The sequence below is a fragment of the Augochlora pura genome, chromosome 9 (genome assembly GCF_028453695.1).
Source record: "Augochlora pura isolate Apur16 chromosome 9, APUR_v2.2.1, whole genome shotgun sequence".
NCBI classification, from domain to species: domain Eukaryota; kingdom Metazoa; phylum Arthropoda; class Insecta; order Hymenoptera; family Halictidae; genus Augochlora; species Augochlora pura.
In genome coordinates, this window is record NC_135780.1 from 4,317,752 (window position 1) to 4,341,631 (window position 23,880).

Here is a 23,880-nt window from a genome sequence, read left to right on the forward strand (position 1 = left end):
ACGTCGCTGTGACGACAAATGTCTTCAGAACCCGTTGCAGCTCTACTGATACAAACGTCGATGTTTAACCGGCTGTAAATCTGTTTAAACAAAAGCGAAACTATGACGCGCATCACTTTATTTTAAATAGAACAGTCTCTACTTTGATCCAACCATAGTGCGATTTGCCAAGGAAATTTTCAGACGAAATTTTCGAATTTTCTTCGATATCGATCAGCTAGCGATTCTAATTTATTTTCGTTAAAATTATATGGCGTGTTTTGGACTCGCGCACGGGGCTTAAAAAATTTTGTTTCCTACACAAACCACCATTAGATCGAAGAATGGTGCTTCCCCTTTAGAACGGGACCAAAAAAACCGCTGCATGATTTTCTGTCGCTTTTCTGCGTGCAGTTACATTTAACGAAGTTTTTCGAATAGAAAACTGATGAAGCGAATGTGATTTATTTCCGCGAACATTTTCATTGCGTTCCGTCGTCTGTGTACGAGCCCCGTGAATTTTTGCACGGTACTTAAACTACCATTATATTGAAAAATGGTGGCTCCCCTTTAGAACGGGGGGCCAGAAAATTCGACGTGCGATCTTTTTTTTCGCTGTTTTACAGCAGTTATATCGGACGGACTTTTTTACCGGTAGAAAATTGACGTGGAAGCGAGTCAGATTTATCTTCGTGAACATTTGTATCCCGTGTTTCGAGCTGGGGCACCAGCTCCAGAAATTTTGTTCTACGCTTGAACTACAGCGAGGTTGAAGAACGAAGAACTCCGCTTTGAAACGAAATGAAAAATTTGGAAGTACGATTTTTTTCTCGCTGTTCGACAGCTGTTCTTTTTTATTATATTTATAGCTGTTATTTTTATATTATATTAGTTTATTTTAATATTATATTATTTAATATAATATTAGTAATATAATACTTATTATATTACTTTATCCACTTGTGAAAGTGATTTCTGTTATTATAAAGTAATTGAAGCTACTAACATTTTTACATTTCAATACTTTGTATTAATATTAAACAATATTTACTTAATCTATCTACTTTATTCCTACTTTATTTATTTTATTCATCACGGAAGCTATCTGATATTTAAAAAGTATTTAATAACATAGAATCTTGCAGTGGTACAATCCAACGCTCTCATCTCAGTAATAACTAACAAATTATTAATAAAAAGCCGTCTGCGTTAATATCCGTGTTCTACTGACTTTATCTCTCCACGAGAAGCTTCATCAAGTCCCCCGGAGCCAGCGAAGAAATAACAGAAACCGGCAACATCGATCAGCCGGCTAATCAGTGAAACAATGCTGTCCCCGATCAGACTGTTCGCATCATAAGTAAGTTAGCGTCCGGGCGAGAGAAACAGGCGGAGGGCTTCGGACAAAGGGACAAGCGGAAGATTGATAGTTCGGCAGAGTGGAATAGGGCCGCCCGTAGCCAGACAAGTGGAATAGTGAGTGTATACAGCGCGCCTGGAAGATCACGAACCGTGTCTATTCAGACAAGTAGAATGGGGCACGTGGTGTCTTGTCAGACAATGAGACCGCGGGTCGTATACATCCAGTCAGTTAGACCGAGGATCTACGGAACGAAACTGGAGGCAGCCATCGCCGAGTGTAGAACAGGATCAAATCGGACGAGCGAAACGAAGACGGTCTGGAAGAGCACGGCCGCGTAAAATTCGCGAGACGCGCCGCGCGGATCGTTCGCCGAAACGTCACAGAGAACGCTATGTTTTATAGTGAATACGGAGGGAGAAAAAATTTGAGATAGAGTGAGAGATAGTCGGAGGAACCTAGCATAATTCGAAAACGTTTTCGCGAGCGTCCTTCCATCTTAACCATCCGCTTTCTTCTCCGTAAGAACGTCGCGCGGCCTCCGTGGACATCGCCGCGTTAATGGAACCGAATTAAGATGAACGATTCGCCACGGGATTGGTCGGCATCGGCGATCACCCGGCGCGACTCTGCGCGTCCCTCGGGGCCTGTCCGAGCAGATCCCCCCCCAAATTGACTAATCTCGTGCGGAGAGTGTGGAATTGCTTTTGGAATTGTGCCTCTGCCGCGAATTCAACGGCGCAAATTGCTAGAAAAAAATATTCGACGCGCTCTTCCTCCTCGTGTTTGTCAGTTGTCGCGTGGACCGAGCGGAAACGGATGGCGGAATAGAGGGGGAAGAGGATGTCAGGGGGGTTTGGGGTGTGAGGAGGGTTTCAGATCTAAAACTGCACCAAAAGTCAACTATTAATACAATACGATAAATTCTCCCCTATTTCAACTACACTACCACCTCGCTACTAGTACTCAATATTTCACATACAATAAGACCCCTCATTCTATTTCCATCTAAATCAAAATCTACCAAGAGAACGAATGGTTGATGCAACAAATTGAATCCTTCCTCACCTTGATCACACTACCACTCCACCGCATAAAACCTTCGATACAAGTCTCATCCGCTAAAATTCTTCATCCGCTTTCTTTTTTAGGACAAAGCCTGCGCGTAAAGTCAACGATTGATACGACGGGATCGATTCCCGCGTTCATCTCGACGACGATGGCGCGCCGATAGGAAGCCTGCAGCGAATCTCGACATCGGAGTCGCTGTAAACAACCGGGCGACTTTGCCGAAGCACTCGTCGACAGACGAGACGACGACTGCGGAGGGATTACCGTACTTTTCCCGAGGAGCATCCCTCGAAACCAGCGATACAGGGGGGAGCGCGCGCTGCGCTGGATCGTCGAGGAGTTGCCAGGTCATAATTAAACCGAAACTCAATCAAAGTTCCGAATAAGAGGCTCGTGCTAGCGAGAAGAAGGGAATCGATTATCGAAATAACGTAATTTGCGAGGTGAACGAGCGGCCCTCCGACGCGTAACGCTTCCCATTCTCGCGGAGCGTGTTTCACGCACGGGATCGGGGCCAAAAGAGTGAGTGAGAGAGAGAGAGAGGGGGGGGGGAGAGATAGAGAGAGATAGGGAGAGGGAGAGAGGGAGGGAGGGAGGGCGGCAGAGGAACGGGGAGGAATTTGGGATATACGATGCGGGAACGGTGGGCGGTAGCGCAGAGGAAAAGTTCGAGTTGGACCAGTAGTAGGATCGATAGTTCTGTCATAAGCCGGCACGAGCAACAAAACCGCACGCGTCAGCCTTAGAGCCGGTTGCGGTTCATGATAACGATTCAATTTTTCCGCGCTGGAAATCTCCTCCCCACCTATTATATTATTCGGCCGGGAAATGTGCTCCTCGGTCTCCGCCTGTGCACGCGCCGCTTTCCCGAACGGCGAACAAATCCCATCTGCTCCGTTCGATCACGCTGGGTGTGGTCCTTATGGTTTCCGCGGACGCGAACGAAAAATTAGGCGACCGTAAGTTCTCTCCCCGTAGCGCATCGTTCCCGTTCTGTTTCGGCAGCTGACTTTTCACACCGCAATCGCCGACGATTGACGTATAACTATTTTTATTGGACGGATCTCTCAAATTGATTAGTCTTGTATGAAAACATAGATCGTTTCATCGGTTTTTGAATACTTTCACGTTCTATGGGTGAAAATAGATTACGAACTATAGATTATAATGATTAGAGAAAGCTTGGACTTTTTTTGTACTTTTAGGCAATCGACGAAATTTTTCTTCTTCGTTATCATTGTCGGGTGATGTCACAGTTGGTATAGGAACAATATTTATATATATAATTTCTCTAAATTATTGACTCATTGAAGAAATTCGTGAAAATGTTCATATTGTTACTAAGCAATTTTATGGAATTATTTCTTGAAGTAACTGAGCTGTACGAAAATAATATCAGGTATAATATTAAAATTGTAAATTCACCTATGTTCTATGGTGGTCAGAATAACTCATCGCAATGTGCAACGTAAAATATAACAAGAGAAAGAAAGAGAATAAACAGACTGCTATAGAAAATTATTTACGTATTTCAGAAAAAGGCACGTACAATTTAGAAAACGAAATATATTCGAAATCAGCGACGATTGCAAGAAACTCCGAATGGGTCGTTTCGACCTCCCTCGGTAGCTCCGGTGTTAACAGCGTTTCCACGGCATGGCGGACATTAAAATGGTCGTTAACACCGAACGTAGCGCCCGTTTTCCATCCATCATTGCGCGATTACTGGAATTATAGGAATGCTACCACCGGGAATTATAAAATGAAATTCTGAAATTGTCAAGCGAATGTCAAGAGAATTTATCGTGCAATGGTATAATGTTATGGCAGAATGAATGGACACTTCGATTTTCTTCCTCTTCGGGCATTCTTCGCAGCCCTACAATGCCATTTAAAATTTAAATCCAACCGAGTCTCTGCAGGAATGCAGAATGAAGCATGACAGAAAATTTCTCACTATTATATACTCACGCGATGAAAGGAACCTAGATTTTTGCAGTAATGTTCCAACTTTAGCGATTTAGTTCCTTCGATTCGGCGAATTATAAATTCTTTTTATCCATTGGTATTGTCTCTGATAATGCATCTTTCCTCGGGTAATTTTGGGGCGATTTAACAAGCTTCCCAAATTCTAAGTTTTTAAAACTCAATTTGGCTCAATTTAGTTCAACTTAATTTAATTTAATTCAATTTAAGTCGACTGAATTTAATTCAATTTAAATCCCATTAATTTAAGTCAATTTAAGTTAGTTTAATTTAATACAGTTTAAGTCAATTCAATTTAATTCTAATCTTCTTCCAAATGTACAAATAGCATGTAAAATATACAAATGATACTTTAAGTGCACAAATAGTACTTTAAATGCATAAATAGTACTTTGAATGCATAAATAGTGCTTTAAATCCATCAATTGTACTTTAAATACCCAAATTATACCTGAAATATAATAATCGTATTTCAGATATAAAATCTGTACTTTGTACATACAAATCGTACTTTCTCTTATCTCGAACTAAAAATTTATAAAATAAATTAGGTTCTCCCATGACTCGTACAATTTCGATAAAGAAACAAAGTCGCATCATTCTCTTGGACGCGGTTGTCCAACCATGAACCCGTTAATGCGCCGGTTGATACACCCCCAGCAATAAACTGTTAAAATTCACTGTTGCGCGAACGACAAAATTGCTAAACGCTCGATTCGGTTCATGAATACTTCTCGTCACGGGATGCAGATGGGGTAAAAAAAAAATGGGCCGTTGCCGAACAACGGTCGTCGTGTAATTGATTCTCGAAATTACTTTCAGCGGGACAACGCTATTTATTCGCTCGCAAGAGAAATCCCCGGCAACTCCCGGCACCCGGCGACTGTATATTATCGAGGAGGGAGGGGAGGGCGCGATTAAAATTAACACGCACGCGCAATATTGACGCCGCCGGTCCCAGCAACAATGCGCGGACGCTCGATAAAATCGAGCCCGATCCCCCCGTTTTACATTAATTCCCGTTAAAGATAAAGCGCCCTCGGTTTTCCAGAGACTTTTCCTCCCGATTATTCTAATGAACGGATGCCAGCGGACCGGCCCGCTTACCGTTTCCCCGCCTCGTGTCCGAAACTTTATCATCCCGCCATTGTTGTGTTAGTAAACCGTGGATTTTCCACGGTCGACGAATTATTAAATACTTTAATGGTGGTTAATTGCGAACCGGGCCGGAGCGTAAACCGGAATCGGAGCGTTTCACCTAAAATTCGGATCGAGTTACGGGAGTACGGCCCGGTAAAAACATTGGAAAAAGTATCGGAAATTGTTAACGAAACGCTCTCGTTTCCGTGAAATAATAACTCAAGATTTATCTAACTCCATGGAGAGAAACATTGGAAATAGTTAGCACTGTTGTGATGAAAAAGGATTATTTACTAAAACAGTATTTTCTTAAGATTTATCGGTAATAATTGTTTGCGATGTTTTTATTAATATTTACTAGAAGAGATAAATCTGTAGAATATAGAATATTTTTCTAAAAAGTATAAACTTTTAATCTGCTTTCAAGAATGTAATATCTGAAATGATGCTTCGTCGACAATATTTCGTGAAAATAATATTCAATCGTTTTATTCCACGTACGATTAATATTTATTTTTATTAATGGCATCAGGATCAGATTGTAAAATTAATATTTCAAGTGTTAAAATTTAAGAAGTATTTTACGTGATATAGAAATAAATTACTATCTTAAAGCAGATGAATGGTGCCTGCAAATATTTGCACTTCTCTTAGTTCGAATACTTTTTACTCAAATCTGGCGCATTCGCGGCAGGAATTTATTTACACGGTGATTCGAAACAGTTGCCAATAAATGGCACGCGTTCGATAGGCTCGGAGCAACGCGAGTCTCAGTCATGACCCTCTCGCGACTCCATTACGCTCGCCGACAGCTCCGTCTAATTCTGACAGCCGTGATTTCGCGCGAGGGAAGCTCCATTAACTCCCCTATCCCGCTGATTTTCAGTCCCTAAGTACTGCCGGATATTCCCCGAAGAATAAGTCGCTCCTGCACGCGACATTGTAATTGCAAAAATAATTTGCCCGTCGCGATCTCTGATGAGATTTGCAACCCGCGAATCCTAAAACGACGGAAGCTGCGAGGCTCGAATTAAACTTTATCCCGGGTTACCTTCCGGTAGAGAGAGAGAGAGAGAGAGAGAGAGAGAGAGAGACGGAACGGAAAAAGGACTGCGCCAGCCGCCGGTACTTCGAGAGCGTTTTTCGCGGAACTAGTTTTCTTTCCACGCCGGCCCTGAAAACTACGTTCGACTAATTAGCCCCTAATTTTGCATGCGGCCACCCGGTTGCATTCCACAAGTGTTAACGAAGGCTTCCGCCGGCACGATTCCCCCTCTCCCGACCGTGGACGAGGAAAATAGCGATTCTTTTTAAAAAAGGAACTCTCAATTTTCTACCTCTCTTTGCTTTCCTCAGATTTCGAAAATTGATTGAAATAATAAATATTTCTTTGTAATGTTAACATATAGGTTAGCAAATGCAAAGTTTTCTGAAAATTGTTTGGGGTAAAAATTAGAAATTAAATAAATCAAATTAAAATTTAAAAATGAAAATTTAAAAATTAAAAATCAAAAAATTAAAAATCAAAAGTTAATAAATGAAAAATCAAAAGTTAATAAATTAAAAATCAAAAATTAATAAACTACGTTAATTTTCGACAGTATTTCAATTCCTTCGTGGTCAAATTTTTAAATCAGAAACTCTCCACAAATTTGCAACGCGGTAAAAAGATTCCCGGAGCGTAGTTATTTTTCCTGACGCGGAGCGAGGTTCACGGTTAAAATTATTAGCAGAATTTAGACCGGAAGAGAGGGTTTCGTGTGTCGCGGGTTGATTGCAGCACTCCCATACCTCCGCACCCTAATTCCGAGTTAACCAGCTCGGCGATCCCGAGGTATGCGGATTGAATGCGAAGAGAAATCTCGGTCCGCGCCCGGGCCCCTCCATTCAGGGCTCTTCCTCCCTGCAAATTGTCCGGGGAAAAAAATGACAACGGAGGGAACAGTCTCCGCGGATAATACTCGTATGGGCTACGGCGAGGAGCGCGGCCGGGGGAGGGGAGGCCGATGAAAATAAAGGCAGCCACGCGACACCGAACCGTGAGCACGGCCGATTTGCGAAACAGCCGAATGAAACAAGCGTTCCATTTCATTCCGTCGCGCCTCGCCGCGAGGCAAACGGACTTTTCGCTCATGAAAATGGGTCCCTTTTTTCTGTCGGCGATCTCTCTCGACAAAAGGGAGACAACCGGCGCGGCCGACTTCTGGAACAATGACGCTGATAATAAGATAACAGCGGCCCGGCCGCGAAAGATTCGACGAAACTGGCCGCGGAAAAACGACACCCTGGAATTCCATACTGTGATATAAAGTTGTATATAACGCTGGAAAAAGCGTCAGTAGCTTTTTAATGCTATTGCAAGAATTTATTGAATTTTATTGAATTTACTTGTCGACACTATCAGACCATCGATCTCAATAATATCATCGTATTAATATATTTTGTACTATAAAAGTAAAATATTAAATTACGTCTTTTATCAAATATCCTCGTGCGAAGTATATTCGAAGAAATTGGATATGGCTAGAGGCTGCAGAATACAAAAGTGTTAAATAACCAGTCGCCTCAGTTTCAATTCCGCTAATTTTTCAGTACACAATTAGAGGATGCAATCGTGAAGGAATTTGGAGTTATTTATCGAGCTGCCGGTAGTCCTAAAGTGGAATAACTCAGCGTATGGTCAGACGAATAGTATAGAGACACACGTGGTCTGACAAGGGGAATAGAACAGCATATGGCTTGACATGTAGAATAGAACGGACGGTAGCCAGACCGTGTAAAATGGCACCGTGTATGGACAGACAATAGTTACACATTTTGCGGATGGACACGGGGGAGAATAGAACAGTTTGCAGTCCAGATATGCATTAGAATGAAACGTGTTGCGACTAGATAAGATAAAGTACAACAGTTTCCTAGACCAACGAAGTGAAATAGGACGGTCAGGTGTCAGACGCTGTTAAACATTCGGATATGTTAACAGTTGCAGAGAAAAGAAGACAATATGTGGCCAGTCAAGTGGAGTGACCTATAATGTTGTCGAAGAAGTAAGAATATAATAATTTATAGACAGGCAATAAATACAGCAATTAATGGTGAAAATAGTAGGGGAATAAATTATTCAGTGATTAGACTAGTAGTGGAAAAGAGGGTTCAATGATCAGGCAGGAGGTAGAATAGAGCATTTAATAATCAGACATTTAAATGAACTATATAAATGATAAAGCATGCAGTAGAAAAGGCATTCACTGGTCAGACAGTACATAAAATAGACGAGTAGAGTGTTTACGAATCAGACAAGTAGTAGAATAGAACATTCAATAGACAGGCAATTAATTGAATAGATCTTTCAGAGGTCAGACGTGTAGTACAGTGTTCACTGATCAGAAAAGTAGTAGAATAGAACATTCAATGGTCAGACAATCAATAGAGCAATCCTTTCACTAATCAGACAAGTAGTAGAATGGAGAGTTCACTAATCAGACAACAACTCGAACAGAGAATTCAATACTCACACAAATACCACTATAGCATATTCAATGGTCAGAAAATAAGTAGAATAGGTCACTGATGTATCAAACAAGTACCAAAATAAATCTTCCAACACCCAAACATAGTATGCAACGCTATAAAAAGTCTGCAAACAAATCCAGACACAATCGGACCATCTGCTGGCAATAAAATTAAAATAAACTTTTCAATTATCAAATCCCCAACCTATCTTCATCACCCCTCGAAAGCTAAAGCTCCAGAACATTATATCGAACGATAAAGCCATCCTTAAAACCCCTGATTCTCTAATGGCCGATAAGTAGCGCCATTCGAAACGCGGAGATTCGCGGGTGAATTTCGACGCATCGCCGCGGTCATTGAAAATAAAGGAACGCGTCCGGTAATTAAACTGTCCCGCGAAAAACTCATTTGCGCCCTCCCTTCCGTCGCGAGAATGAATTCCTCTCTCTCTCCGACCCCGGACGGAGCGGGGGCCGAAAAATTCAGCGGAATCGCGGGTGCAGAAATTTCATTAGCCCCGGCCAGTAAAGGCCGGCCCCGCAATTTACGCGAAAGTTTCGCCATCGGATGGAGTCGTCGCTAATTTCGCTGCAATCCGGGGAGAGGGGAGGGGCATCCGCTCTTTACCTGGCCGCCGGAACTTTCAAGCGTTTGTCGTTTCCGCCGCGCCGAATTAAGAGTTCGACGAACGCCGCAGCCGCGGATCGAGAGACGAACGCTAATCCGCCGGTTTCGGTTTCCAATTCGGAGCCGGGGGGGGGGGGGGGGGGGGGGCGCCTCCCTTGTTCCCCCGGAGGTGTTGAAACCACCCCCCCCCGGGCCTCGATAATAACGCGACGAACGAAAACGATCGCGGAACAACCTGTACGACGCTAACGACCGGCAGTGTCCCGCAAAAACTGCCGATGATCACCGGAATCGCTTTTGTATTCGCACCGGACCCCGCTTCGTCGGTGCTTCGGATTTTACACCCCCTCGGACAATCGTTTTTATCGAACTACCCACGAACGATTCGCGCGCCGACCCTTTCACTTTAACAAAGGAGACGCTTTTCCACGGCTCCCTTCGCTCGTTGTTTACACTTTTTACACGTGAAATATTGTTCCGACGTATTCTGTATCGGCAATGTTCAGTTCACTCCTAAATCTCGCTGACAATGGAGCTATTAGCGATTTATTAGTTACATTGAGTCGCGGAATTCTATATGCACGTATATAATTTATTTTACATCATATTGTAATGATAGTGCGATATGTTATTACGTTACAATTTGTTTAGGAAATGTAGGCTTGTTTTAAAATTATTCCTGATCTAAAAGTTCGTATTAATTAGTTATTTCTGACGAATACTTCTTCATGACGATTATACTAGACAAATTAATCGATTAAGAAGGTTATATATTTTAAATTATATATTTTAGAAAAGTATTATATTTAAACTATAATATGTAGAAAGTCGAACGCATTGATTTTCAGTCTAATATTCCAGTCAAAAGAATTCAGCGGCGTCTTATATACACGTCTACCTTCTAATAAACATACAATTATCTATTAAACGTATCGCAATTTTTCTTGCCCCTTATTGGCTCATATTCCCTCCGCATTAACGCGATCAAATCTCGCGTCCGCGAACCGTCTCTAATTTCCAGCGGTAATAGTCCGCGCGGCGAGCGTTGTTTGCGCCCGACAAACAATGAGTCACGGTTCACGAAAGATCGAAGCACGGAGGACAGAACACGGCCAGAACTCGAAAACAAGTCGCAAATCACGGGGGGGCCGGCAGAGCCGGGAACATTTGTAACACGCGGATATTTCGTTGCGCCGCTTTGAAGTGCGTCGACCGGTTTCGCGAAAAGTCACGCCGCGCCGTTTTGATCGATTCCTCAGCTTCGCTTTCAATTAGGGATAACATGTTTCACGCGTGTCGACGCCTCGTTACAAAGCCGTCCACCGCGCAACAAATTCTCGCCCGGCTGTCGATAATATTTAACAAAATTCAACGGTCGCCCGACGATCGCTGCGAGCGACAACGGTCCGCCCGTCGAACTGTTTCGAAATTTCGGACGTTCGTATTTTATTCGGCGCCGTCGCCGGCGTTTAGGAAATTTACGACGCCGGAAATTCGGTTCTCGCGGGTTTAACCCTCTCGCTCCGTGCACCGCGTATACGCGGCATCCAAATGATGCTGTAAATAAAATACAAAAATAATTTTGTAGGTCCTTTCATATTAAAAATGTAAATACACAGTCAGTCCCATAAGTATGCATACCCTCGTTGCTTGTAAGGGAAATTTGTTGACAGTACATCGCGGACGATGCTGTCGTAGCGAAAGGGTTAACGGAGTCGCCGAATTCGCGATAGGCACCGCGTCGATTCATCGTGAAACGGTGGAAGTTGCCGTGTAACGAGGTTGATACGTCCCGGGGGCGGCTCGTTTGATCCGAACGAAGCCCTTATTCGATTATTTGCGCAGGTGTATCGATTACGTGAGCAGCGTAATAATTTTCTATCCTCTTACCCGGCCTCCCCCCGCACCCCCCACGGAAATAATGGGATCTCGATTAACGGGGCTACGTCGCCGATCGCCGAACGAGAAATAAAGCGTCGCCGGCCGCTCGATATTTTCAATTTCTTCTGCATTTCGCGACTGATAATTGCGTTACTGTTTCCGCCGCCGTTTCGCCGAGCGTTTCCGTATGCGGTTCGCGTGCCCGCGGTAGCACGGTCTCGACTTCAAACAGGAATTATCCGGCCGCCGATTAGGAACGACGGTTCTCCGGGCCGGTTTGTCCTAATTCGCGAGTGTTTCACCTCGTTTCGATAATACCGCTACGTACCTGCGCCGATAAATCGAGCCGGCGGAGTTCCGCGGCGTGAATCTCGTTGATCAAGTGCTTTCGATATATATGTATATATAATGCTCGTATTTCCTCATGTATCGAACGTTAACCGTTAATTGAATTGTCATCATTTCGGAGATTTAAATCGTCGAACGCGCCGGAATAGATTGCTCTTTTATTGGACAAATGGTATCAATACTCTAATTAGCTGACAAGCGGATTTTATGAATTCATTGCGCCCGGTTGTTAAATCTGACAGGAATAAAATACGTCCTCGAGACGAATGTGTATGTAACATGTTGAGCATGTTGCGTTGAATGTTTGTAAGGTGACGTGTTGGGTGGATGGTGCTGAAGATTTTGTAATCAGTGTGGTAATTAGGCAAATGGGATTAGAGAAATGAAACAGTGATCTGTCATTATGTAATGTAATTATATAATGTGGATATTGTAATTCGTTGAACAATTATATTGAATATATCATTATTTGACTAAGCAAATATTGTAAGTAAATATAGACTAGAATGAAACCAATGAAACGAGAGTAATTTGTAGTTATGGAAGTGAGGCAGAGAATTATATAGTCAGACAAAGTAGAATAGGTCAGTGTTTCCTCAGACAATTGACGTAGGTACAGTAATTAGTCAGGCAAGTAGAATATATCAGCCTTTTACCAGACAGATATTGTAAGTAAAACTGGTCTATAGTCAGGCAAATGAAATTAGAGTAATCTATGGTCATAGAAGTGAAGCAGAAAACTATATAGTCAGACGAAGTAGAATAGATCAATATTTCGTCAGACATTTGACGCAGATATGTACTGTAATTAATCAAACAAGCAGAATAATTATCAAACAAATATTATAAGTAAAAATATTCTGCACTCAAACAAATAAAATAACAATAATCTATAATCATACAGACGAAAGAAAGAGCAACATAAGCGTACAAAATAGACCAAGTAAATCTCCAATCACACAAACCATACAAGTCTTACAATAAATCAGAAAAATCAACCAGTCATTCTCTTCATCACTAACCGCTCAATTTCAATAACAAAGCTCCCTTCTCGAAAAATGATTCACCCCACGAAATACTAAATATACCAGTACCGAAAGGAAACTGTACAAGACGCATCAACCTAATTTTAAGAAACGGTACCATTTACAGTGAACAGAAATTATCTGGTGAAAGTTTCGTTGTTTCCGGTACAGCGGCTATTACTATGGGATATTCCTCCCGAGCATAATCTCCGTAACGGGTGGCAGCCAGTTTTGCGAACATCACGGGGTTAACCCTCGCTCGAAATGGATTTTAACCCCGTTCTTGGCTCGTAGGAAACAGGAACTCGCGGAAGCCGTTCCGGAGGAGTAGACGCAGCTGCTGGTACCTAGGAACTCCCCTATTCGCCGGTTTACGACAAGACCGATGCAGGATAGATCCCGGAGTAATCCGTAGCGGAGTAGACCGGCGATCGTAAAATGGTCGCGCGTCAACAAGGGATGACGCGATGACGTCCGATAACTGCGTTATCACCGCACGCGCACTCCTAATTAAATTAACCGGCCTAGGAAGGAGCCCCCGAGCGAATCGAATCATCCGTGGAACGCGGCGAAACGATTTTGAGCGTGTTAGAGGCTGTACGCTGGGAAGAGGTGGGCAGAGCGCTTCGAAAGACTATGGACCGAAATCTCTGGATCTCGGACCAAAGAAGTTGCAGCGTGTGCTGGAATGAAAACGCGAGAAACATAGTACGCGTATACTCTTCAAAATCAAGTATCTTTCATCAAATTAAAGCAAACGAGTTGAACATTTTTCAATCGTTGACAGAATCTATTTTCTAGAAAATATTTCTGGAAAATATTGTCGAGAATGTTATGCAAAAAGTTGCGATTAATAATTCTACTGGTAAGAGAAATATAATGCAATTTAGATCAAGAAGCTGGAAACATCAGTACTCTATTTTTCTTTTTAATAATTTCAAGTAAATGTAACGCTTTTGATTATTTGCTCTCTGTCTATCGAACTGGTGCTTTTAAAAAAGATCAAGTCGATGAGTTATGAAATCGCTTCTTTTATCGAGTGTAAATTGAATCAACAGGAGGGGAGCTGTTTCGCCAGCGATAAGAGATTTGTTTGTTTAATAGCCGCGATTTTATTTAAGGAATTGAATTTTCCGACCGAACGGTTTAATTCGGCCGGAGAGAAACGTCTTCGCCAGTCGCTCGAGTGTACAAGAAACTCGTGTAACTTGTCCCGCGGTTGTAACATTATTTCCAGCAGGGGACCGAGCCCAGAAAGCTCAACAAAGATAATTTCGCGGTGAATCGAAGCGGAATTGGATATCAGGCAAACGAATGGGCACTCAGAAAGGCAGAAGTTCCACCCCGGGATCCGCGACGTTTCGCGGCATAAATTTCCCGTTGCGGTGGAATTCTTCAAATTCCATCGCGTTCGGGGCTCGAATTGGAAATTTCCCGGCCCCCATATAAATCCCGGTATCTCCTATTTCTATGGGCGTGCTTATCCGTCGGTCAAATTTCCGTCCTTTCGACCATCGTGCTACGAGAGACCCCGGGGAAAATTCTGTTGACTATATTGAAAAATAGTTTCCCTGTTGCTGTAATAATATTGGAAATGGTTTGATTCCAGTGGAATAGGTCGGCCAGTGATCAGACTCGACGAGTGGGGCTGTTTGCGGAGTAAGATTTAAGTCAAATAAAAATGGTGTAGCGGTAGGAAACATGGGAAACATGTTTCGTAGATTTAGAAAGTGGAATGGGGCAGTCTATGATCAGACTGGTATAGTAGAGATTAGAATCGTACAATAAATCTGTTCGTGGAGCAAGATTTAGGTCAAATAAATATTGTCTAGTGTCAACAAACATAGAAAATATATTTCTTAAATTCAAGAAGTGGAATAGAACAATGTATGATCAGACTCGTAGAGTTAATTCATTAATTGAAGCAAAATTTAAATAAAATAAAAATTTTATAGTGTTAAGAAACACAGGAAACAAATTCCTTATATTCAAGAAGTGGAATAGAACAGTCTATAATCAGACTCGTACAATAATTCTGATTAAAACCTAGGAAATGAGAGTAGAATAGAACAGCCTATGATCAGACTCATACAATATATCCACTTAGAAAATAAATATAAATCTTATAAAAATAATCAATTACAAAGAATCATTAGAACTAGATTTCTTGATTTCAAAAATTAAAATAGGACACCCTATCGTCAGACTAATAAAATATATCTGCTTTAAAACACAATAAAGGACATTCAAAATTTATCTGCCATAAATAAAATACTACCAATTTTCTCAATTCACACAATTATAATAAAACGACCTATAACTATCCAATAATTCATTACATCCACTGATCAGACTCCAAAACAGCTGCATCTGTAACTAGCAATTGTTAACTCAACCGAGAGCTATTTAACAAATAAAACAACCCCACGTAAAAATAAACACGTTATTTCTACCTTACCTACGAAGAATTACGTCGACGAAGATGCGAACGTAGCGAGTTCGATCAGAAAGCTGATAGATAAGGAGTACATCGGAGTCCATTGAATCACCGTGGAAAGGAAACGTCTCCGAGCAGATCAGTGACAGAGATAAGTAAGCATTGTCTTCGGAGCAGATAAATAGAAGAGGTGTGTGCCTGGAAGGACAGACAAGTAGTCGCGGCTTGTACGCGATCGGACAAGCAAACTGGGGCAGGCTGGGACTTTCTCGCGTCCCGGGCGAGTGAAACGTCACCGGCTAGACAACTCACCGATTCGAAATTTCGCGATCCACGTTCCGCCAGCGGTCGCAAAAAACCGCTGCCGATGGATCGTCGCGGAGTCCGTCGGGCGAGTTTGGCGTACGAATCGGGGCAGCCTTCTCGGAGAACGGACCGGGTCGTTATCGTGCGCCGGAAGCGACGAGACAGGGGGTTCGGCGGTTTACGGGCCGCCGCGGCTGCCAAAATTTGCGTATCCCCGGGGAACGGGGCCGCTGTTCCCGTCGGCTAGACACCGCGCCGACGCTATTGCAAATTCGAGCGTGACTTATTGTCGTTCGCGCACGCGAACACGCTCGCCAAGAATGCCGGCTATCCCTCTGAGACGGGATCCTCGAAGAATTCCGGGCCGGTCGTTCTGTCGAACATAGAACAGCTCCCGGCTCCATCGGAATTTATTAGACCGCGACTTCTTAACGCTTCCCACGATTTTACGATGCTGCGCGCCCGCGAATTTTTCGCTCGAACTTCGCGAGACCGCGCCCTCCCCTCCCTCAACGTTCGCGAAATTTCGCCTCCTTTATTAAACAGACGCATCGACCGACGAGGAAACAACTTTGGCCGCGCGGCAGCTAGTATGATCCTTGTCTTTAGCCTCTGGCTTCTGCGATGCATTTGCCGCAGCGATTTTATTCGGATATTCTATGGCGCGTCTGGCTTTCGTCTGCTCGCGAAATTTGTTCCTTTGACAGGCGATGTTTGGATTAAGAATTGTTTTCGATTTAAAATTAGCTTTATGAAGCGCGTCGATTTTACGCATTTTCAATTTTGCACAGAAAAATTTGTAAATTAGTTAGATCTCTTGTTACCCATACAATTATCCCAATTTACTTAATTTACTTTCATTGCGAAATTCTGATGACAGGAGATTCAAATTTTCTTTCGATTTAATGGGCATAATTGACAGTCATATTTATAAAATTATGTAGGAATTGCATGTCAGGAGTCTGATTCGTTATTATAGTAAGAGGGGTTGAAACAATACTAATATGACCGAAGTTGTATTATTCTTATTGAGGTTTTATTTTTATTGTATCTGGGGTTGTATTATTTTTATCTTACTGTAATTATTAAAGAAAGTCTCCTATTTGTTGTATTAAGAAATACATCAGCTAACTTGATAGATATAATTATAAATCATACTAACCATACCCTATTACATTATCGTCTAAATAGTCCATTATTTGAGTAATTGCAAGTAATTTCTATACGGAATATACAATAAACGCAAACACTCTTACATTTCTGCTTAAATTTGTAAATTCAACGGAAAACGAAACAGATCAACAATCACCAACGATACCACCGGACCACCAAAAATAACAATAAATAATGAAGAAGCAGAATCCGTTCGGAATATACAGTCAGTCCCATAAGTATTCGTACCTTCGTTGCTTATAAGAGAAATTTCTTGAAATCAAGGGACGCACGTAAGATTTTGCAATAAACTTTTTATTACGAATGAATACGCGTATAAAGCTAATTTTTACCAGATTATAACAAAATTCATTAAACAATGACAACGATATATTGATTTTTCTCCTAGGAGAGCTCGGTGCAGAATTTTTCTCGAAAAAATATCGTAGTAGGCGGTCGTGTTCGTTGCTCGTTAGGTTCGGCCATTGTTTTCCGATTTGCCGTCGGCGGGCCGCATCTTGCCGGCTTTGCCGTGCGCGAAGTTGGAAGACCGGGGAATCCGCGTCGTCTCCAAGCAACAACAAACCGGCGGATTTCATTGTTCGGAGGGGGCGAGTTAATTCGCTGCGTGGCTGGATCAAAGCGCGCGACGCGAGCCCCGTTTCCCAGCGCCGACGTAAAAACTCATTTAAGGGAGCTCGAAGCCGGGGATAACGTTGCCGTTCGCTGCTGAACGGAGAGCTACCCGTCCCTCGGGCAACGGCGTTCGCTTAACAGAGGACGCGCGATCCAACGTAAAAACAAAAAGAACGACAACAACAAACAAAAATCCGCTTTGTACCGCGACCCTTTCCCCATTTTCCTCGCGCAGAAGCCAGGCGGCGGTTTCCCGGCCGCCTTATTCCGTACCGCTCTCTCTCTCTCTCTCTCTCTCTCTCTCTCTCTCTCTCTCCCGCGTTCCGAACGCCGGCTCGTTCCATTCCCTTTCCCCTAGCAGATTATGGTTCTACGAGTAGTTAAAACCCGGATAGACCGGCGAATAAACCGTCTGAGATACGACCTCCGTCGAACGCAATCTGCTCCGCCGCGTAACCGAGAACTCGAATTTCTGTAAAATATCTGGATTCGATGTCGCTGGGAATCGGCCTTTGATAACTCGGGAAAACGTCGGTTCTACGGTGTACTTTGCCTCGTTCCGAAGCGCGAAGCTTCGATTTTAACATCGCTATATTTTGTTCATCTATTTGTTATATCTTCTGTAAGATGTAACAAATTTTTGTTTACGACAGCCGGAATCGATTTTTCGTTTTAGGAGTTTGGCATATTTAAACGTCTCTATAGTACTTCAGAATTTTTTTTCTTGACAGCTGTCACCATAGGGTTCAAGTATGGGGTTGTCTCTTTACAATGATGTGTTAAAAGTTGATGTACGATTTTTTGTTACCGTTTTATTCAATTTTTAATGAAATATCTGTCTTGGGATAGTACATCGTAAACACGTGAAGGAGGTTACGTCGTGTCAGTGTTCATAAAAACTGCGACAAATTCGAGGAAAAAAATCGCACGTGAAATTTGAACATACCGTCTTAAAGAGGAGACTTTCGCCTTTAAAGTGACCGAGGTTTCAGTCGCCAGAAAAATTTTTCAAGGCCTACAGACACGATCGAATTTGAAAACTGTCGAAACGTAAAGGTACGTTCGCTTCTCCCACTTCTGCGTGAAATCAAAAAATCTTTCGAACAATTGAAACACGCGACATGAAAATAGGTACTTCTCCCTTTTAAACGATTTTCTAGACAAACCGCCGCGCGATCTGTGTTCACCGCGTTATAATAATTCGATTATCACTGTTCATCGTGAATATCCAAACTCTTCCGGCGACACAATCACGAACACCTTTTCCGAACATTTAAACACTTTACTTCGCTCGCGGACACACCTGGACGTCACTAATTAAACTTTCACGATATTTCGCGACCATCCTGACTGCACACATCGCGGCATAAAACGCGGAACGGTAAAATTAAACAGCGAATGAAACAAATAAAATGGAGGACGGACACGAGCTCGCAGCTTTAAGTTTGACTTTCCCTGAACCATATGAAACGGTTCACCAGCTTCCCGGTGAATCGCCCGGCAATTCCAGCGAGATAAAAGCCGGAGAACGGGTCATTCCGACCCAGCCAGCGAATCCGCGGTACCGGGAAGCGGTGGCGAGGAAATTTTCGAACGAACGTATCGAAGTCGGCGGCGTCGCGAGCGTCGGAACATCGCCGCGGAATATTTCCCGGCGACGTCTGCTTCAGGAATTTAATAGCGCGCCTCGGTGTTGCGCACTTCCGTTCGCCGACGCTCGATCGCGACAACGACGACGGACGAGAGCGTGTCTGACTTCTATAAATACGGCGCTGTTTGTGTTGGGTCTGGCGCGAGCCGATGCCACCCGAGGGCCTTTAAAAATAAATAAGGTCGGTCTGCCGAGTGTCGCGCGAGCCACCGATTTTCGTGGCATTGTTCTCCGGGACGGCTCCGGAGGGACACGATTCCTCGGGGCCTGCTCTTCGATTGCAAATCACGGAACCGGCGCGGGTCTTCCGACTAACCTCAATACGTCTCCAAAATTTCTGATCAATGATCACAGTGACCAATCATCGGCAGCTTGCTGGACCGATTATTAAACCTTAATCACTTTCATATTTTTACAACATTAGTATTCAACAATATCTATTTTATCTGTATTATTTATTTCATTCATTGCCTGATATTTTAAAAATTGTGCAATAATATCTAGATAATAGATAGAGAATTGATAGTTGCCATGACGACCGATTCACAGACACGAGATAGAAATCTAATTTATAGTGTTAATTTATGGCAAATAATTTCATTCCGATAAAATTGTACAGCTGAAAAATAGAATTATAAGGACGCCGAAATAATTTAATAATATTTCTACGATATTTTATACGATATTAAATATAATGAATTATTTCTTTTCAATAAAAATCCACAATGTTATTAAAGAGCGTTCGCTTGGGTTTTTCTCTTCTGGAAAATTGATACGATATTTTGAAACGTCATCGTAGTTTGTTATTTAATGCTTAAGCGTCGATTTAGTATTTGTTTAAACACTGCGAGCGTGTTTTGAAGCAGAGTTAAAGAAAACCGATAGCTTGTCTCGAAGAAAAATATCAGAAATTACGCCGACGACGTAATCTTTATTTGTTATCTCTATCCGCGAACGTCCGCCGTAGTTTAGAAATGTTAATTAACATTAACCGCTCCGCAGAGATTTCCAGGAACGTGTTACGGTGCTTGATAAGGGTTCTCCAAGGACCGCGGAAATGTTTTAAACCGGCGCGGTCGAGCGTGCAATTTGCCAACAATACAGGAATTAATGGAACGAACGTTGTCTGTATTTTTTTTCTGTTTTTTGCCGTCAATGGGCAGAACTCGGACGAGCGAGTACGATTTGTATAATTAACGTTCTCCCGCCCGAAAATGAAAAAGACCAAGGGGGGGTTCGGCATGGGAACATTCGCGTCGCTGTTTTATTCGTTTCCGGTGAATTCCGCGGAGCGTTCCGCGAATAACATCGAGAGCGTTCCCGCATTATGATGTATCTCACCGCCGCCGGTATGAAACTGTGAGCAGCCACTGTGTGCGCGCTGGTGAACGCCGCGGAGAGAAAAGTGCAGCGACGCGTCGGTGTTGCCGGCGAAGACACGACGAACCGATGGACCCGGCGACGATGCACAGCCGCGAAACGATGAATAAAAAGTTACTCGCGGAACGAACTTCTCAACTATTTCGCGAAAAGGGAAACCTGACCGGCCGCGACCGCGATAATTACTCGGCGACGTTGAACGCGCCGGTGCCCGCTAGAAACTGGCCTCGCGGTTAATTTCGGCCGTAAAGTGCCGCGAAAATTCTTCGTCACCCTGACATTTCGATCATTACTGCCAGATGAACGAAGGTCATCGACACCGCGCCCGCCGAATCCAATTTTATCGAAACATCTCGGTCCATATTGCCGGAGCCAAGCTTCGTGGCGCTTTCAATTTCTATATCAACTATTATTATATAGTTATATTATTATATAGTTTCTTTACATACATAGATTTTATATATAAAATACAAAATTTGTGTTCTAGGAATAATAGTTCTTCAATTTATATTTTATATGTATTTTAAATGCTGTGAATTATATTCTATGTGTACGTTTAATTATATTCTATGTGTAATTTAAATTATATAAATTGTAACTGTGTCGTCCAATTATATTTTACACGTGTTTTTAATTCCAAGAATCATAGTCGTATTGTTCTATTATATTATATAGATAATTTAGATTTTACGAATCATAGTTATATCGGTTGATCATATTTTATATGTAATTTTAATTCTATGAACCATAGTCATATCATTTAACTGTAATTTATATCTAACTTCAATTCCAAGGATCACAGTCGTTCCATTACATTCTACACAAAAATTGAATTCTAAAATTGAATAATCATATTTGCGTCGCCTCTGAACGAAATCTCAAATTATTCCTCTACAAAGAGTAACCAAACTTCCCTAAGGGCTGATTGCGTCAGAAGTACGAAAAGTTCTACAGAAAATTCTACGCTATCGCGTAACAAATTTTCCGAAGAAACCCACGCCGGCAAAAGGAACATTATTTACATTCCTAACGTCGTATCTGCTGCCAAAAACCAGCACGGTTCCGGAAAACATACATCGGCCGATATTGCAGCAAACATCGAATTCCCCTTAGCTTCGCAAGAACCACATCCACGGTAAATTCACAGGGCGGGCAAGCAAATGAATTCTCACGGTGAAATCTGCGATCGACTTACGCCGGGACAGAATCAACGAAAGCCGAAACTCCAAGGTATCGATCACCGGCGAAGCATTTCAGAACACCTTAATCGAGCACAGTGCCGAACCAGCCACAAATCCCATGAATCGTTCCAAACTGCGTCGGGAAAGAGCAGCAGCGTCCTGTTAAGATATCCCAGTTCGACGAAGTTCCAGGATTCGATCGCGCGAACGGTCCTCCACGAAATCGGAGCACAGATCCTCGCGAACATTCACTCGCGAAAAAACAATCCGCCGGAACCGTGCCGTGTATCCCCGGCGTGTTTACGGGCGTGATCGAACGAGCCGCGACAGAGTCGGTGCGTCTGGAACAGGTGCCCGTCGCCGCATCGACAGGCTGGCCAACCTAGCCGGAAGCCTCGCCGTCCGCTCGAATGTCAACAGAGGCTGCTCGATGACGCCGGGGCCGATCTTTGACCCTAGAACGTCGTTGCCCTCCGCGGCATCTTCGGCGACCTATCAACCTACACCTAATAACCCTTGCCAGACCGAGCAAGCGGTCTCTCGCCTAATCGTCGACCATCGATATCACGGTTCAGACGATCGACTTTGCAAGCTCGTGAATAGTTAAGTGACGTGATTGGATAGTGGGAAAGCTTGGATACTGGGAAGATTGGACACTGGAATGGTTCAGTAATTGGACAGCTTTGGATAATGGACAAGCTGAATTAATGGAAAGCTGAGGTACTGTGCAAGCTCGGATACCGGAGAAGCAGAGATACTGGGAAGCTCGGTTACACCCCGGCTCGGTCGGGATAAAGCGAGTCGCGAAGTCGAGATCCGAGCTTTGAGTTTTCTGGAGTCCAGAAACTGGACTGCTGGGTCAAAGAGGCGAGACTCGTAGCCCGCAGAGAGCTTCGAGTCGGAGTCCTCGAGGACACGGCGGTGACGCGCATGGTGACAGAGCTTTAAGAGTGTCGGCAGACAGAGAAAGAGCGAGAGAGAGAGAGAGAGTAGGAGAAAGGGAGAGAGAGAGAGAGAGAGAGAAGGCGTAAGAGAGATAGAGAGAGCGGAATACAGTAATGGCCTTACCTCAAAAGAGGCGATGCGAACGCAGTACACCGCAAGGACGGGGATGCCGGACGATCCTGGCTACCTCGAGGGAAGCTCGCCCGGGCGGCATGGCTCCCACCTCTTCGGCCTGTGATCCTCCCGGCCGCTGCTGCCCGGCAGGGTGTCCTTTCGTCCTGTTCACTCGGCGAGGGTAGCACTACGTAGCCGCGAGGCGTGTTCACGCGTCCGCGGAACCGAATGCACCGGGAAAAACTGGGCACGCCAGTCGCGAGCGGAGCGAGAGGCTGGAAGAGCGAGGCACCAGCGGGAGGTCCTTCGCGGCAGGACCTCTTCTACGCTTGCTATGTCACACTTCCTCGGGAACTATCCTGGAACGATGCGGCGCGGCGCGACCCGACGCGGCGCGGCGGGGAGGAAGGCCTCGGGAGCCAGGAAGCTGCTCGCGTCACCACGGTCCAAGGATCTTCTCTCTGGAGGATCGACGACGAGGCAGGATCGGAGAGAAAAGAGAGCACGGAAACCTGGGCACAGGACACGATGGCCCGGCCACTGCGCCGGCACTGAGGCTACGCCGCAGCCTCGGGTCTCCTGCTACTCCCTCTCCTCCCTCCGATCCTCTCGCCCCGTCTCTCTCCCGCACCCGACGCGAACCACATCCTCTCTCCCGCTCTCTCTCTCTCGCAACCCGACGCTCTCTCCTTCCTACTCCTCCCGGCTCGATCTCTCTCCCACTCCACAGCCTGCTCTCTTTCTCCCTTTTCGAATCTCCAACCCCACGAACCCCCTTTCTCCTTCTCTCTCTCTCTCTCTTTCTCTCGCTATCTCTCGCTCTCTCTCTCTCTCTCTCTCTCTCTCGCCGCTCGAAACGTTTCTGTTTCTCCGCGTCCCCTTTGCTTTCTCGATCTTTCTTGATCAGGATAGGTGTCCGTGTTTTCGAACACGCGTTCCCCCCGCTCCAACTCCGTTGCCGTTTCGGTTTCTTCTAGCTCCCAGCAACGATCCTGATCTCGCCCTCGTCCTACCCCTACCCTGCCGCCGCCTCCTCCTCCTCCTCCTCCTCGTCCTCCACAGCCAGACATTTGTTTTCATTTTCTTTGCCTTTGGAGATTCTTCATTCCCTCTTGCCGTGTACGCCGGCAAAACAGCGCTTTGATACA

The 23,880-nt window shown here is 44.0% G+C and overlaps 1 protein-coding gene across 2 annotated transcripts in view; it reads right to left on the reverse strand.

Annotated features, from left to right (window-relative positions):
* LOC144475042 (inactive dipeptidyl peptidase 10) overlaps nucleotides 1-23,271 on the reverse strand; it is a 176,873-nt gene extending 153,602 nt beyond the window's left edge. For both annotated transcript variants that reach the window (XM_078190566.1, XM_078190564.1), the window contains exon 1: nucleotides 22,742-23,271. The gene's annotated coding sequence lies outside the window, so the exon portion shown is untranslated. The remainder of the gene's footprint in view (nucleotides 1-22,741) is intronic.
* Between the last annotated feature and the right edge of the window lie 609 nt (nucleotides 23,272-23,880).